Raw genomic sequence first — 15,708 nt, 5'->3', positions numbered from 1 at the left:
CTGCCCTATATTCACCTCATGTAGTCACTTAACAATGTATTTTATCAGCTCCATAGTAGTGCTTTACCCCAAACACCCCCTAAAATGTTTGGAAATGTTATTTTTGTTTTAAATTCAGGCAGAGGGCCAGAGGCTTTTTTTTGTGGTGTCCCCAAATTTTTTGTAACCCTCCCCCCCAACTGCTAAGTCAGCTGATCCCAATTCTCTATCCTCAATCATCTATCTGCTGACTTTGCCAAACCCATACACACTATACCCATCTCTTTACTGGTCAGATTTATGGATGAATTCCCCAAAGCATGTAGTGCAAGGGCCTACCTGTATAATTTCCAATGGTACTGTTTAAAGTTCTTGTATCCTATTATGATCTTGATAGGTAATAGCAGAATGTCCAAATGTGCTCAAATGTGTACAGTGTGTATTTATATCTTTGTATTATGACACTTCTTACCTGTCCAGTGGGCTGCCAATAGTGTAACTAAGGAGGGGCTGTTCCAAGTAATACCCTGTATTTAGGCATTCATCTCTCAATGAAGTGAAGAGGGTTACCTGTCCAAGAGTTCCCCCCCCTATAATGTTAGAAATGGCCCATGAGAGGGGGGGAGGGGGAATATGATAGGTGTACCTTATACTTTGTTGTTGTAAAATTCCCCTTAATAAATGCTATCTGGAGGTTGACCCATAATGTTTGTGTCTAATCTGCTTGCCATGTTTGTGTGAAAAAATAGTAATGTTTATTGTTTTTTCCTCAACAGTTTCCTTCCACGCCACAGGAATGGCAGACTGTGACCTCCCACTTTGCCCAGCGGTGGGACTTTCCTAACTGCGGAGGGGCAATTGATGGGAAACACGTCCACATCGTCCCACCACCCAACTCGGGGTCATACTATTATAATTACAAGGGGTTTAATAGTATAGTGATGTTGGCGGTGGTGTCGGCTAATTACGACTTCTTGTATGTGGACGTGGGGAAGAATGGCCGGATGTCCGATGGTGGAGTGATCGCCCAGACGGAGTTCTACAGGCGTCTCCAGAATGGCAGCTTGGACTTGCCACCTCCAGAGGACAATGTTGAAGGTCTCCCATTTGTGTTCGTTGCTGATGAAGCGTTTGCGCTGGGGGACCACCTGATGCGGCCATTCCCGATGAGGACCCTCACCCCGGAACAGAGGGTTTTTAATTACCGGCTGGCCTGAGCCCGAAGAGTGGTGGAGAACACATTTGGAATCCTGGCCAGCTGGTTCTGACTATTTCTGACACCCATCCATATGGCGGAGTATAAACTGAACCATATTATACTGGCGTGCTGTGTTCTCCATAATTTTTTAAGAAAACATTCAGCCAACTATGCTGGCTCAGTTGGGCCTGAGGCCGGAATACCAAATACATCAACAATGACGGCGCTTGAAAGCGGCCGTCCTGGCTTGCCCTCCCTGAGTGCCCGTGATGTCCGGTTATGATACCTGGAGTTCTTTGCGGGTAGGGGGTAGGGATGAGCCGAACACCCCCCTGTTCGGTTCGCACCAGAACATGCGAACAGGAAAAAAATTCGTTCGAACACGCGAACACCGTTAAAGTCTATGGGACACGAACATGAATAATCAAAAGTGCTAATTTTAAAGGCTAATATGCAAGTTATTGTCAATAAAAGTGTTTGGGGACCTGGGTCCTGCCCCAGGGGACATGGATCAATGCAAAAAAAAGTTTTAAAAACGGCCGTTTTTTCAGGAGCAGTGATTTTAAAAATGCTTAAAGTCAAACAATAAAAGTGTAATATCCCTTTAAATTTCATACCTGGGGGGTGTCTATAGTATGCCTGTAAAGGGGCGCATGTTTCCCGTGTTTAGAACAGTCTGACAGCAAAATGACATTTTGAAGGAAAAAACTCATTTAAAACTACCGCGGCTATTGCATTGCCGACAATACACATAGAAGTTCATTGATAAAAACGGCATGGGAATTCCCCACAGGGCAACCCCGAACCAAAATTAAAAAAAAAAAATGATGTGGGGGTCCCCCTAAATTCCATACAAGGCCCTTCAGGTCTGGTATGGATATTAAGGGGAACCCCAGCCAAAATTTAAAAAAAAAATTGACGTGGGGTTCCCCCTAAATTCCATACCAGACCCTTCAGGTCTGGTATGGATTTTAAGGGGAACCCCGCGCCGAAAAAAAAAAAAAAAAACGGCGTGGGGTCCCCCTAAAAATCCATACCAGACCCTTATCCGAGCACGCAACCTGGCAGGCCGCAGGAAAAGAGGGGGGGACGAGAGTGCGGCCCCCCCCCCCCTCCTGAACCGTACCAGGCCACATGCCCTCAACATTGGGAGGGTGCTTTGGGGTAGCCCCCCAAAGCACCTTGTCCCCATGTTGATGAAGACAAGGGCCTCATCCTCACAACCGTGGCCGGTGGTTGTGGGGGTCTGCGGGCGGGGGGCTTATCGGAATCTGGAAGCCCCCTTTACCAAGGGGACCCCCAGATCCCGGCCCCCCCCCTGTGTGAAATGGTAAGGGGTTACTTACCCCTACCATTTCACTAAAAAACTGTCAAAAATGTTAAAAATGACAAGAGACAGTTTTTGACAATTCCTTTATTTAAATGCTTCTTCTTTCTTCCTTCATCTTCTTCTTCTTCTGGTTCTTCTGGCTCTTCTGGTTCTTCCTCCGGCGTTCTCGTCCAGCATCTCCTCCGCGGCGTCTTCTATCTTCTTCTCCTCGGGCCGCTCCGCACCCATGGCATGAGGGGGGAGGCTCCCGCTCTTCTCTTCATCTTCTTCTTCATCTTCATCTTCTTCTTCATCTTCTTCTTCTTCTTCTTCTTCTCTTCTTCATCTCTTCTTCCTTCTTCATTTCTTCTGCGGGCCGCTCCGCATCCATGCATGGAGGGAGGCTCCCGCTGTGTGACGGCGTCTCTTCGTCTGACGGTTCTTAAATAACGGGGGGCGGGGCCACCCGGTGACCCCGCCCCCCTCTGACGCACGGGACATGACGGGACTTCCCTGTGGCATTCCCCGTGACGTCACAGGGAAGTCCCGTCAATTCACCGTGCGTCAGAGGGGGGGGGCGGGGTCACCGGATGGCCCCGCCCCCCGTTATTTAAGAACCGTCAGACGAAGAGACGCCGTCACACAGCGGGAGCCTCCCTCCATGCATGGATGCGGAGCGGCCCGCAGAAGAAATGAAGAAGGAAGAAGAGATGAAGAAGAGAAGAAGAAGAAGAAGAAGAAGATGAAGAAGAAGATGAAGATGAAGAAGAAGATGAAGAGAAGAGCGGGAGCCTCCCCCCTCATGCCATGGGTGCGGAGCGGCCCGAGGAGAAGAAGATAGAAGACGCCGCGGAGGAGATGCTGGACGAGAACGCCGGAGGAAGAACCAGAAGAGCCAGAAGAACCAGAAGAAGATGAAGGAAGAAAGAAGAAGCATTTAAATAAAGGAATTGTCAAAAACTGTCTCTTGTCATTTTTAACATTTTTGACAGTTTTTTAGTGAAATGGTAGGGGTAAGTAACCCCTTACCATTTCACACAGGGGGGGGGCCGGGATCTGGGGGTCCCCTTGGTAAAGGGGGCTTCCAGATTCCGATAAGCCCCCCGCCCGCAGACCCCCACAACCACCGGCCACGGTTGTGGGGATGAGGCCCTTGTCTTCATCAACATGGGGACAAGGTGCTTTGGGGGGCTACCCCAAAGCACCCTCCCAATGTTGAGGGCATGTGGCCTGGTACGGTTCAGGAGGGGGGGGGGGCCGCACTCTCGTCCCCCCCTCTTTTCCTGCGGCCTGCCAGGTTGCGTGCTCGGATAAGGGTCTGGTATGGATTTTTAGGGGGACCCCACGCCGTTTTTTTTTTTTTTTTTTGGCGCGGGGTTCCCCTTAAAATCCATACCAGACCTGAAGGGTCTGGTATGGAATTTAGGGGGAACCCCACGTCAATTTTTTTTTTAAATTTTGGCTGGGGTTCCCCTTAATATCCATACCAGACCCGAAGGGCCTTGTATGGAATTTAGGGGGACCCCCACATCATTTTTTTTTTTTAATTTTGGTTCGGGGTTGCCCTGTGGGGAATTCCCATGCCGTTTTTATCAATGAACTTCTATGTGTATTGTCGGCAATGCAATAGCCGCGGTAGTTTTAAATGAGTTTTTTCCTTCAAAATGTCATTTTGCTGTCAGACTGTTCTAAACACGGGAAACATGCGCCCCTTTACAGGCATACTATAGACACCCCCCAGGTACGAAATTTAAAGGGATATTACACTTTTATTGTTTGACTTTAAGCATTTTTAAAATCACTGCTCCTGAAAAAACGTCCGTTTTTAAAACTTTTTTTTGCATTGATCCATGTCCCCTGGGGCAGGACCCAGGTCCCCAAACACTTTTTATGACAATAACTTGCATATAAGCCTTTAAAATTAGCACTTTTGATTTCTCCCATAGACTTTTAAAGGGTGTTCCGCGGCATTCGAATTTGCCGCGAACACCCCAAATTGTTCGCTGTTCGGCGAACTTGCGAACAGCCAATGTTCGAGTAGAACATGAGTTCGACTCGAACTCGAAGCTCATCCCTAGTAGGGGGGCTATCAATATGCCAGACAATCTGTGACACCTTTTTCAAATAAAAAACAACCAAAAGCAATTCTTGGTGGACATTTACTGCTTGTGTTTGTTTGAGCTGACCCTGACAGAAATGTGTTGAGTGCAGAAAATGTCGTGATTGGGTAACCTTATAAAGAATAGTGTTGGCTGGTACTTCCTAAATGCAAAAACACATTTCACTACAAGTGCACTTGCAACTGCACTGAACCTGCACTTGTAGTGCAAAGTGTATTTGCCCTTAGGAAATAACCCCCATTTTTGCATAAAACAGCTATTACATCACCCCAAAAGTGTTGTAGTGTTGAGACAATAATCCACACATTCTTGAGTAAGGCACTTTTTTATACCTGCACAATCACATGTGCATTTACCAAAGGTTTTTAAAACAAAACAACATGTTTGTTGTATAACAATTTTTGGGGGGGGCATTATCAAAAATCGAAATATCCATTTCAGATAAAACAGGCCTGTGTAAAACCAACAAGAAAGCCAAAAAACTTGAACTTACAAAGTTCACATTAGGTAAAACCTGAAGGCTATATCAGACATCAGTATTTAGGAACTGGGTTTGATATAGCGTTCAGATGGGGGGAAATCACCCCTGGAAAAGCCAAATTTGGAAGATGCACACCAATTTACGAATGTCAACATGTGCTATCTGCCATCAGGGGGGATCAAGGGACGTGTTTTGGGGGAGCAAGCCCTTCCTCAACGCTACTTTATAATTGAGGAAGGGGTTGCACCCCCAAAACGCGTCCATTGATCTCCCGTGATGGCAGATAGCACATGATGGCACACTGTGTGCATCCTCCAAATTTGGCTTTTCTAAACATTGTAAAAATTTTAGTAAGATAAAACAGGTGATTTTGTGGGGTTTAAATTCGCCCCAAAACATCAATGATGTTATTATTTTTTTTAATAACATCACTGATTTGTTGCTGGATGTTTTGCAATTGGAGATTACACCCCATGATCTCCCCGATCAGTATCTGGGCACTTTCAGATGTAAAGCGTTCTGGATCCCGATCACCTAAAAAGAGATAAAGAAGAAAAAAAACAGGGTTAAAAAATCTGCCAACATCCATCTCTTTTACCTGAGCCTGTGGTTGCAGACACTCACCTGTTGTGGTGCCAATCTCCACCACATCTTCTTCTTCCTCCTGCTCTTCTTCTTGGGTTGGTATTTCCCCTTCTTCCAGAGGGGGGGGGGGGGGGCTCTGGTCTCCTGGGATGAGGGGTGTCCAAGTCTTTTCTCCCCTATGTAAAACAAAAATGGTATAATTAGCACACAGATATTTGATGACAGAACTAGAAATAGGAAACATTGCTCGTAAGTGGGGTACAATTGTCTATTTTAGCCGAGTTCCAAGATGTATATTTTTTATTGCCCTTTGTCAAGCTGCAATACTTTACCTGTTTAGTACAAGCTTCACACATGTAACCCCCCCTATAGTATACACTGGAGCATCAGTGTGCCCCCCCTAATAAAAATGGTGTTCTTGTGTCCCACACTAGTGCTCCAGTGTCCAGATGTGAAAAGAGCTGCTCAGTGTCCTCTCCTTACACACAATCTAGTTGGCATTTCATTCTAGTAACAAACCCATCTACACAAACAAATATTTGGCATCCAAGTAGGCCCAAAAAAAATGTGGGAAAATGCATATGGCCTAAACAATGGTGTTCTAGAGGCCAAAAGAAAAATGTTTGATACGAACGAATAATGGGCCCATGAACATTAAAGTTGACCTTTTTAAACGTTACAATTACTAAAAGCATATGGAGCAGAACGAACGGAATAAAGACAGAAAGAATATGAACACAGCACAACTACTTACTTTTTTGCAGCACTCTCCGGATCTTTCGGTACTGCTCTTTCTCTCTCAACTTCAGGTCCGACCACCGCTTCCTGAGCTGATCTTTAGACCTTCGTACCCCGAAATTCCGCTCAAGACTCCTGACCACTTTACCAATGATTTTGGCCTTTCTGATGTTGGGGTTGGGGTAAGGCCCATATTTTCCGTCATAGTCGGACTTCTTCATGATGTCTACCATCTCCAACATCTCCCCAAACGACATATTTGTGGCCTTAAAACGTCTCCTTCTGGATCGGGACGTGCCTGGATCCGGGCTTTCCTCCTCCTCCTCCTCGTTGTTAGAATTATCACGCACCTGTTGTAACTCCGCCATCATGCTCTTCCCCCACTGCGCCGAATGAAAAGGGGCGGGGAATAGACTAGAAAGAACGTCAGGGGCGGGCGGAGTTACACGCATGCGCAGTGTGTATAAAGCGTAACACGCGTGCGTATTACGTACGATCTGTGAGCGGAGGAAGGAGCATTGGACGCGCCGATCGTAAGAACGAAGGTAAGAGACAAACTTGGGCCTATACTGCTTCTAGATTGAGGCCTATATTGTAACAAGATTAGGAGAGTTTGGTCTGGCATTAGGCTTTGTCTTGTGTTGTGTCTTGCAGTGAACATGGATATCTTAATGAGAGATACTGACTTCATGTCACTATTCATTGATATGCTAAGTGAGCTGCCCTGTCTGTGGGAGATTACCCACCCCCATTTCAAGAACCAAGCAAAGAGGAAGGCAGCACTGGAGCAATTGTGTGAAATTGTGAAGCAGGTGATCCCCACGGCAGACATCACTTATTTAAAGATTTTAATTGGTGGCCTGAGGAGCACATATCTGAGGGAGCGCAATAAAGTCCTGGATTCACAGAGATCCGGAGCAGCAGATGACATCTATGTCCCCAGGATGTTGTACTACGACAGGCTGCATTTTCTGGCAGGCCAGACTGAACCCAGGCCATCCCTCTCCAGTCTTCCTTCCACGCTTCCTTCCCCCCCGGCTGAGGCTTCTGACGCCCAACCTGGGCCTTCCAGGCCATATGTGGAGGAGCCCAGATTGAGCCAGGTATAGCATTCCTCTAAATATTTCTGCTTGTCCAATCAATGATGTTACCTAGATGTTAGTTTGGAGTACTAATTTAGGATTGTGATTGATGATGCCAAAACTAAAACCATGTCCAGGAGGTGGCCGGGCCGAGACGGCTGGCTGATATCAAGGTCCCTCCACCCCCCTGAAAACAGAAAGTGGCAGTAGGACGAGTGCCCTAGAGGAGGCGGCTATCAGATTCTTTTGGAGGGCTACAGAGGTCCTGGGAGCACCACACACCAGGCAGGAGAACATTGCTGCATTCATAGCATATAAAATGCAGAGGATGGAGGAGGGCCAAAAAGCCATGTGTCAGGCCCTCATATCAGAGGCTCTGGAGAAAGGTGTGAAGGGCCAAATTACACCTCACACACAGCTTTGGGATGGTCCTCCTCCTCCTCCTGCAGGTCCTCCTCCTCCTCCTCCCTCTCCTCCAGGTCCTCCCAGTCCTCCTCCAGGTCCTCCCAGTCCTCCTCCTCCTCCTCCTCCAGGTCCTACTCCTCCTCCTGCCACATCTCCAACTGCACAGCCACAGCCCGGAAGGAAGTGTGAAAGGAAGACCAGAGAGTGATTGCCCTGGATCCAGTCTGGTCGGCCAAAAGATGCAGCCTCTTGTGGTACCACAGCCTGGGGACACAGATGTCATCTGCTGCTATCCGAGTCTCTGTGAATCCCGGACCAGACTGCCCTCCCTTACATATGGACTCCTCAGGCCACCAATTTTGATGTTTAAGAATTGATGTCTGCCGTGGGGGTCCCAGGCTTCACTAATTTCTGCTGTTGATCCAGTGTTGCCTTCCTCTTTGTTTGGTTCTGATCCCTTAATAAAGGATTTTTGTTTTGAATTATACTCTCCTATGTGTTTTACTTCAAAAATGACAGTTTGTTTGTGAGGATTCAGGTACATTTCTAATATAAAATGTGAAATGAACAAGGGTCACCAACAACAAACAATCTCCTTGAGATTAAATAATAAAAGATATCAATGGTGTTGGGGTAACTTGACACACAAAACACACCCAAAAATATTCTGGAGTAAAAATAAAAATAACATTGAACAAAGATCAGCCTTGGAAAAAATCCAAACATTAAAGAAAAAAAAAGGCTTAAAAACAAAAAAAAAAAAAACATAAAAAATATAAAACTGTCAGATGTGACAACTAATAACAATATATTCAGGGAATCCCACTAAAAAAACACAAATAAAACTTTGTGAGAAGTGTGTGTGAATATGAGCAGCAAAACTACTTAATTCTTGTCACATTATAAAGAAGAAGAGAGTGCGCTGTATTAAACCATTTTTTACATTGCAGCGTGACGAAAGTGCTGTATCCATTGCGAACGCTAAGTTTACCAGAACGAGCTGTCCCGTGTCGGAATTTCTTCTGAGCATGCGTGGCACTTTGTGCGTCGGAACAGGCCACACACGGTCGGAATTGACGCGATCGGATTTTGTTGTCGGAAAATTTTATCTCCTGCTGTCCAACTTTGTGTGTCGGAAAATCCGATGGAAAATGTCCGATGGCGCCCACACACGGTCGGAATTTCCGACAACACGCTCCGATCGGACAATGTCCATCGGAAAATCCGACCGTGTGTACGGGGCATAACTGTGAGGACTTACAGTGTTGTGGCACCAGCACCACCACCACCAAAGGCCCAATTTTTCTGCCCCTGTTCAACAGGTGCATGTAATTACAATTCTTGATCTAATATTTCACAGCAGGGCTTGTTCCAGCGCCCACCAAGAGTAACTGTGAGGACTTACAGTGTTGTGACAACACCACCACCACCAAAGGCCCAATTTTTCTGCCCCTGTTCAACAGGTGCATGTAATTACAATTCTTGATCTAATATTTCACAGCAGGGCTCGTTCCAGTGCCCACCATGAGTAACTGTGAGGACTTACATTGTTGTGACAACACCACCACCAAAGGCCCAATTTTTCTGCCCCTGTTCAACAGGTGCATGTAATTACAATTCTTGATCTAATATTTCACAGCAGGGCCCGTTTCTGCGCCCACCAAGAGTAACTGTGAGGACTTACAGTGTTGTGGCACCAGCACCACCACCACCAAAGGCCCAATTTTTCTGCACCAGTTCAACAGGGACATGTAATTACAATTCTTGATCTAATATTTCACAGCAGGGCCCGTTCCTGCGCCCACCAAGTGTAACTGTGAGGGCTTACAGTGTTGTGGCAACACCAACACCTAAGGCCCCAATTTCTGCAGAGTATATAGAACAGGCCCCTACTTTCAAACGACTCCTACTTGCAAACAGAAGGAGACAATAGATGAAATCTACCCCTAGGAAGAGAAATTCTCTCCTGTAAGAGTTAATATGGGAAAAACGTCTCTCCTCTTCACTGATGCTTTATCACCAATCATATTTGTCATTGGGACAGAAAGTGAGGGGAAATCTTCTGAAGAGGTGCACAGACAGCAAAACAAAAGTGTCCCTATGTTTTCCAAAAAGCTTAAAAATAGATTTTTTGGCTGGAGCTACACTTTAAAAATGTACCAGTTCAAAATTACAATCCGATTCTATTTAACAACAAACCTACAGTCCCTGTCTTGTTTGCACCGCCTGTATACTGCTGTTCAGAGTATATAGGGCCTGGGGGCCCCACGCCTTTCCTTTTTTCAATTTGGGTGCGGGGTTCCCCTTAATATCCATACAAGACCCAAAGGGCCTGGTAATGGACTGGGGGGGGGGGGGGGGTACCCATGCCGTTTGTCTCACTGATTTTCATCCATATTGCCGGGAACTGATATTACATTAAAGCTGCAAACAGTTTTAAATTACTTTTATTCCTTTAAAAATGTTATTTTGTGCAGGGACTGTTCTAAGCACGGGAAACACATGCCACTTTGCAGGCATACTATAGACACCCACCAGGTATGATATTTAAAGGAATATTTCACTTTTTTTTTCATTTTAAGCATCATTAAAATCACGGCTCCCGAAAGAACGGCTGTTTTTAAAACTTTTTTTTGCATTGATACATGTCCCCTGGGGCAGGACCTGGGTCCCCAAACCCTTTTTTAGGACAATACCATGCAAATTAGCCTTTAAAATTAGCACCTTTGATTTTGAACTTTTGAGTCCCATAGACTTTAATGGGGTTGAGCCCACCTCATTTAAACTATACTTATCTGTTTAATTTTTCATTGATTTTATTTAATTGTATATTTCAATGTATATTTCCTTTTGTAATATCTTATGTTATTTAATGTCTTTTGGAGAGACTATGGGGGTGATTTACTAAGAAGAAGGCACTGCACCAGTTCATACATTTATTGGTGCGCCGGAAAAGTCATTAATCGAATGTGCGAACCGGCGCACATTGAAGCGCAAATATCGATAAGAAATACCCGCATAAGTAAACTGCAACTGTTGCTAGGGTAACTGCGGTTTTCTCATTGATAATAGTGCATGCCTAATACAACTGGTCAATTTCATCTCATTGGATGTGTCTTGTTAAGCAATTAGTGTGTGTTCTCAGTTAATTAACCCTTTTGATGCTAATCTCATTCCTATCGCTTCTAATATACCTTTGAAATGTGTTTTTTTCTTTTTTTACCCAAATCTTTCAATAAATTACAAAGAACAGAGAAGTGTTTTTAAAACCAATAATTAATTTTTTTCAGATCTTGATTGTTAAAGGTGACATTACACTGCAATCAGTTAGATCTTAAATAAATTAGATTTAGTGCAAGAGCCTGTTTGATTTTCTATAATTTTAATTAATTGTTCAAGTGCGTCTTCCTATTACCTATTTTGCCTAAATATTGAGTTGTACAGAGATTGGCCAATCAGATTGCATAGTGCACGACCATAATCTTAAGTGCCAAATTTGGAATGTAGATGTGCCATGACCCACTTGTATTTTCCAAACAATTTTTCTTGGGCATTATACAAGGCACATGAAAAATCACCTTTTTTCAAGACATGCTAGAGTGATCAGGAATCTTCAAACTACGGCTCTCCAGCTGTTGCGGAACTACACATCCCATGAGGCATTGTAAAACTCTGAAATTCACAGACATGACTAGGCATTAAGGGAATTGATCAACTGGAGGGCCTTAGCTTGAAGACCCCTGTGCAAGACCATTATTATGCCTCCAGAATTGGCAGTGTGGCATCTACCCAACTTCTCTCTGCTGGTGGACATAAAAACCTACATATATATATATATATATATATATATATATATATATATATATATATATATATATATATATAAACACACACTGAAGCGGGAAGCAATTTACATTGGCCCGGAAGTGAATCTGTACACAGGAAGTAGGTGTGTGTTTTGAGGCCAAATCATTTAGACATACACACATGACCCACACAAACACCACCCCATGTAAAAGTAAATAAAAAATTATCTTAATTTGCAAATAAGGATCATCTCTTCCTCAGAGAACAGTGAGCGGGGCATGGTGGTGGGAAGAAATTAGCAGAGTACAAGCAACTTCCTGGAGAGGCATAATGTCATCCCGGTGTGCTGGAAACAGATATGTGCCACGGGTACATACCTCCACGCACACAGCAGTTGCGCATCTCACATACACAGCAGTCACGCATCTAGATGCATTTGCTGCATATAGCTGCAGGAACCCAATTTTTATGGAAATTAATAGTAAAGCAGATGCAGATTTCCAGGAATGGACTAACAAATGTTTACAGTGAAAGGCAACTGGTGTTTTCTATTAAACAAGGTCTAAATGGGCCATTCGCATGCATCACAGTTGAACTTAGGAATGTGTCTTTGCAAAGTTAAACTAAATGAAATCCTTTCTTATTTTTGCTTGGGGATATAGTGTAGAGGGATTAGAAGTCTTGTCAGTTTTTGGGGATGTCTGCACCCCTAATAGGGTGAAGACACCTCCCAAATTTTGCCAGTTTCTCCTTCAAATTTATTCACTTCCTGTCACATAGCCAAACAGGGAGAGAGGGTAAAACCCTACCAATGTCTTTCCTTGAGGACACACAGGTCAATCTAAATAGTTTCCCCATTAAGTAAATTGCACTCTAGCATTTTGCTGTGTACACCCCAAATTATTAGGTATCTTGGACTTTGGGGATTATTTACTAATAGCAACTCAACTTTGCACTACAAGTGCACTTGGAAGTGCAGTTGCTGGAGACCTGAGGGGGACATGCAAGGAAAATAAAAAAACAGCATCTTTGCTTCTACATGATTGGATGATAAAATCACCAGTGCTTCCCCTCAGCTAGATTTTAGCTCAGTGCTCTAAATCAGTGATTCTCAACCCTGTCCCCAAGTACCCCCAACAGGCCATGTTTGCAGGTTTTCCTTCATCTTGCACAGGTGCTTTAAATCAGAGTCAATGGCTTGGTATTTTGGACAGCCATTTTAGCTAAGATAAATTTCCAAAACATGTCCTGTGGTGGATACTTGAGGACTGAGACTGAGAACCACTGTGCTAAAATGGAAAACTGAATACTTACCTCTCTGTAATTTTCCTTTCCTGGTGCCTGTCCATGGCAGCATACGCACAATCCATGCATATGCTACCATGAAGGCACCAGGAAAGTAGCTGTTAGTCAAATCACACCTTCTTTTGTTTTGCCATGCTAATCAGCTCCGTTAAGCTGCAGCTGAGAAATCTGTTGCATGGATTATTTTTTTTTTTTTTGGGGGGGGGGGGGGTGTAAAATGCATTACTTGGATTGAGCATGCAATCTGCAAAACAAATTATTAACAAAACACATAAAACATAAATATTTGCTACAAATTTTATTGGTCAACAAAACAGGACTTGGAAAAGAGCAAGGGAAGCAAAAAACACATGTATGTTAATTTAAGACACTAACTGACCATTTTGCAGAGGAAATTAACAGGAGTTACATAGTTACATAGTAGGTGAGGTTGAAAAAAGACACAAGTCCATCAAGTCTAACCTATGTGTGTGATTATATGTCATTATTACCTTGAATATCCCTGTATGTTGTGGTCGTTCAGGTGCTTATCTAATAGTTTCTTGAAACTATCGATGCTCCCCGCTGAGACCACCACCTGTGAAAGGGAATTCCACATCTTTGCCCCTTTACAGTAAAGAACCATCTACGTAGTTTAAAGTTAAACCTCTTTTCTTCTAATTTTAATGAGTGTCAACGAGTCTTGTTAAACTCCCTTTCGCAAAAAAGTTTTATCCCTATTGTGGATTCACCAGTATGGTATTTGTAAATTGAAATCATTCTTTGGCTATTGCCCTTATTTGAATCCTTTTTGGATGCTTGTTTTTTTTGTACTAACTGGTAATCACTGATCCTGCCTCTCTACTGATATCCTACTGGTGTGAAGCTTGATTGTCTCCTGAAGAAGTGAACTTTGTTTCACGAAACGTGTCTAGAGTTATAGGGTACCAACTGGTTATCTTGATGTGTATACATGTTAATATGTTTTCATTCCTTATATCTTATAATTCTTTATGGAATTTTATTCATGATTTTAATTTTTGTAAATGAATAAAAATCTATTTTTTTAAATAATTGTTGTTCTGTTGATATCTGGTGCAGTTCTCAAAAGTCCCATGGGCAACTTTTTTGATTGAGAGGGCTTAACATATAACCCATGCAATAAACACAGAAGCATTTTTAATACCCATGTATTAGTCAATCAGTCAAGGTATTTCATAGACAAAAGTAATTTCTTCAGGGCTGGGTTAAAACAGTATTTGAAATAACTAATCAGTGGTCTGAACTTCAATCTATTTTTATTTTTTTTTACATATTATGATGTTTATTTTTAAATGAAGACATCTTTAAATGTATATATGAACATAAAAGCAATATCATAAAAACAAGTAAAGTATGGCTTATTATTGGAAGCTGATTATATTCTACACCTTACAATTTAGTGTCACATATTGTATTTTATATACATTCTTTTATTGAAATATTTTAAAGTTTTACAGTGCAAGGAAAACATATATAAGCATGTTCAACAAGAACAGTAACATATGAATAAATGGATAACAGAAAAAATAAAAATGTTCTCAGTTCTGGCAATGAGATGAAACAACATAGATTTATGATAAACATAACATGTCATGAGATAACACAATGGATGTTGAAATAATTGCACAGTTGGGGGAATGGGATAAAAAAGGAAGGGTTGTGGGATTGGGGAAGGGAGGGGTAGGGAATAAAGGAGGAGGGGTGGGACGGAAGTGAAATCCCTAATATCCAATAAGCAGGATACAAAGGTCTATATATATATATATATATATATATATCATATGAGTGATGTACGGAATAAAGTTAGTGTTCATTAACCAGTTGCTGCCTGCCCGCCGTCAAATGATGGCTGGGCGGCGCGGCTCTCATTCTGGGTGGATGTCATAAGACGGCCCTCCAGAACAACCGCTCTCGCATGCCCGTGGGGGTCCGCATTGCGGCGAACGGTGGTGTGTCATTCAGACACACCGCTACACAGATCTCAGTAAAGAGCCTCTGGCAGAGGCTCTTTACCACGTGATCAGCCATGTCCAAAAACGGCTGATCACGATGTAAACAGGAAGAGCCGTTGATCGGCTTTTCCTCACTCGCATCAGACAGACGCGAGTAGAGGAGAGCTGATCGGCGGCTCTCCTGACAGGGGGGGGATCTGTGCTGATTGTTTATCAGCACAGCCCCCCTGGGATGTCCACCCATGACCACCAGGATGCCGCCAGGACCACCAGGGATTGCCACCACACTGGACCACCAGGTATGCCACCCTAGACCACCAGGGAAATGCCAATCAGTGCCCAGGCAGCTGCCAATCGCTGCCCAGGAAGCTGCCAATCAGTACCCATCCCCAATGTCTGTCAGTGCCAGTGCCATCAGTGATGTCTATCAATGGCATCTATCAGTGCCACATATCAGTGCCACGTATCAGTGCCCAGCAGTGCCCATTAGTGCCGCCTATCAGTGCCCAGCAATGCCGCCTATCAGTGCCACCCATAAGTACCCATCAGTGCAGCCTTTCAGTGCCCATCATTGTCGCTTATCAGTGCCCACCAGTGCCACCCATGAGTGCCCATCACTGCTGCCTATCAATGCCCATCAGTGCTGCATATCAGTGCCACCCATCAGTGCTGCCTACCAGTGCCCATCAGTGCCACCTATCAATGCCACCTCATTGGTACCACCTC

The sequence above is a fragment of the Aquarana catesbeiana genome, linkage group LG04, assembly GCF_042186555.1.
Source record: "Aquarana catesbeiana isolate 2022-GZ linkage group LG04, ASM4218655v1, whole genome shotgun sequence".
In the NCBI taxonomy this organism is placed as follows: Eukaryota; Metazoa; Chordata; class Amphibia; order Anura; family Ranidae; genus Aquarana; species Aquarana catesbeiana.
This window is presented reverse-complemented; position numbering follows the sequence as displayed.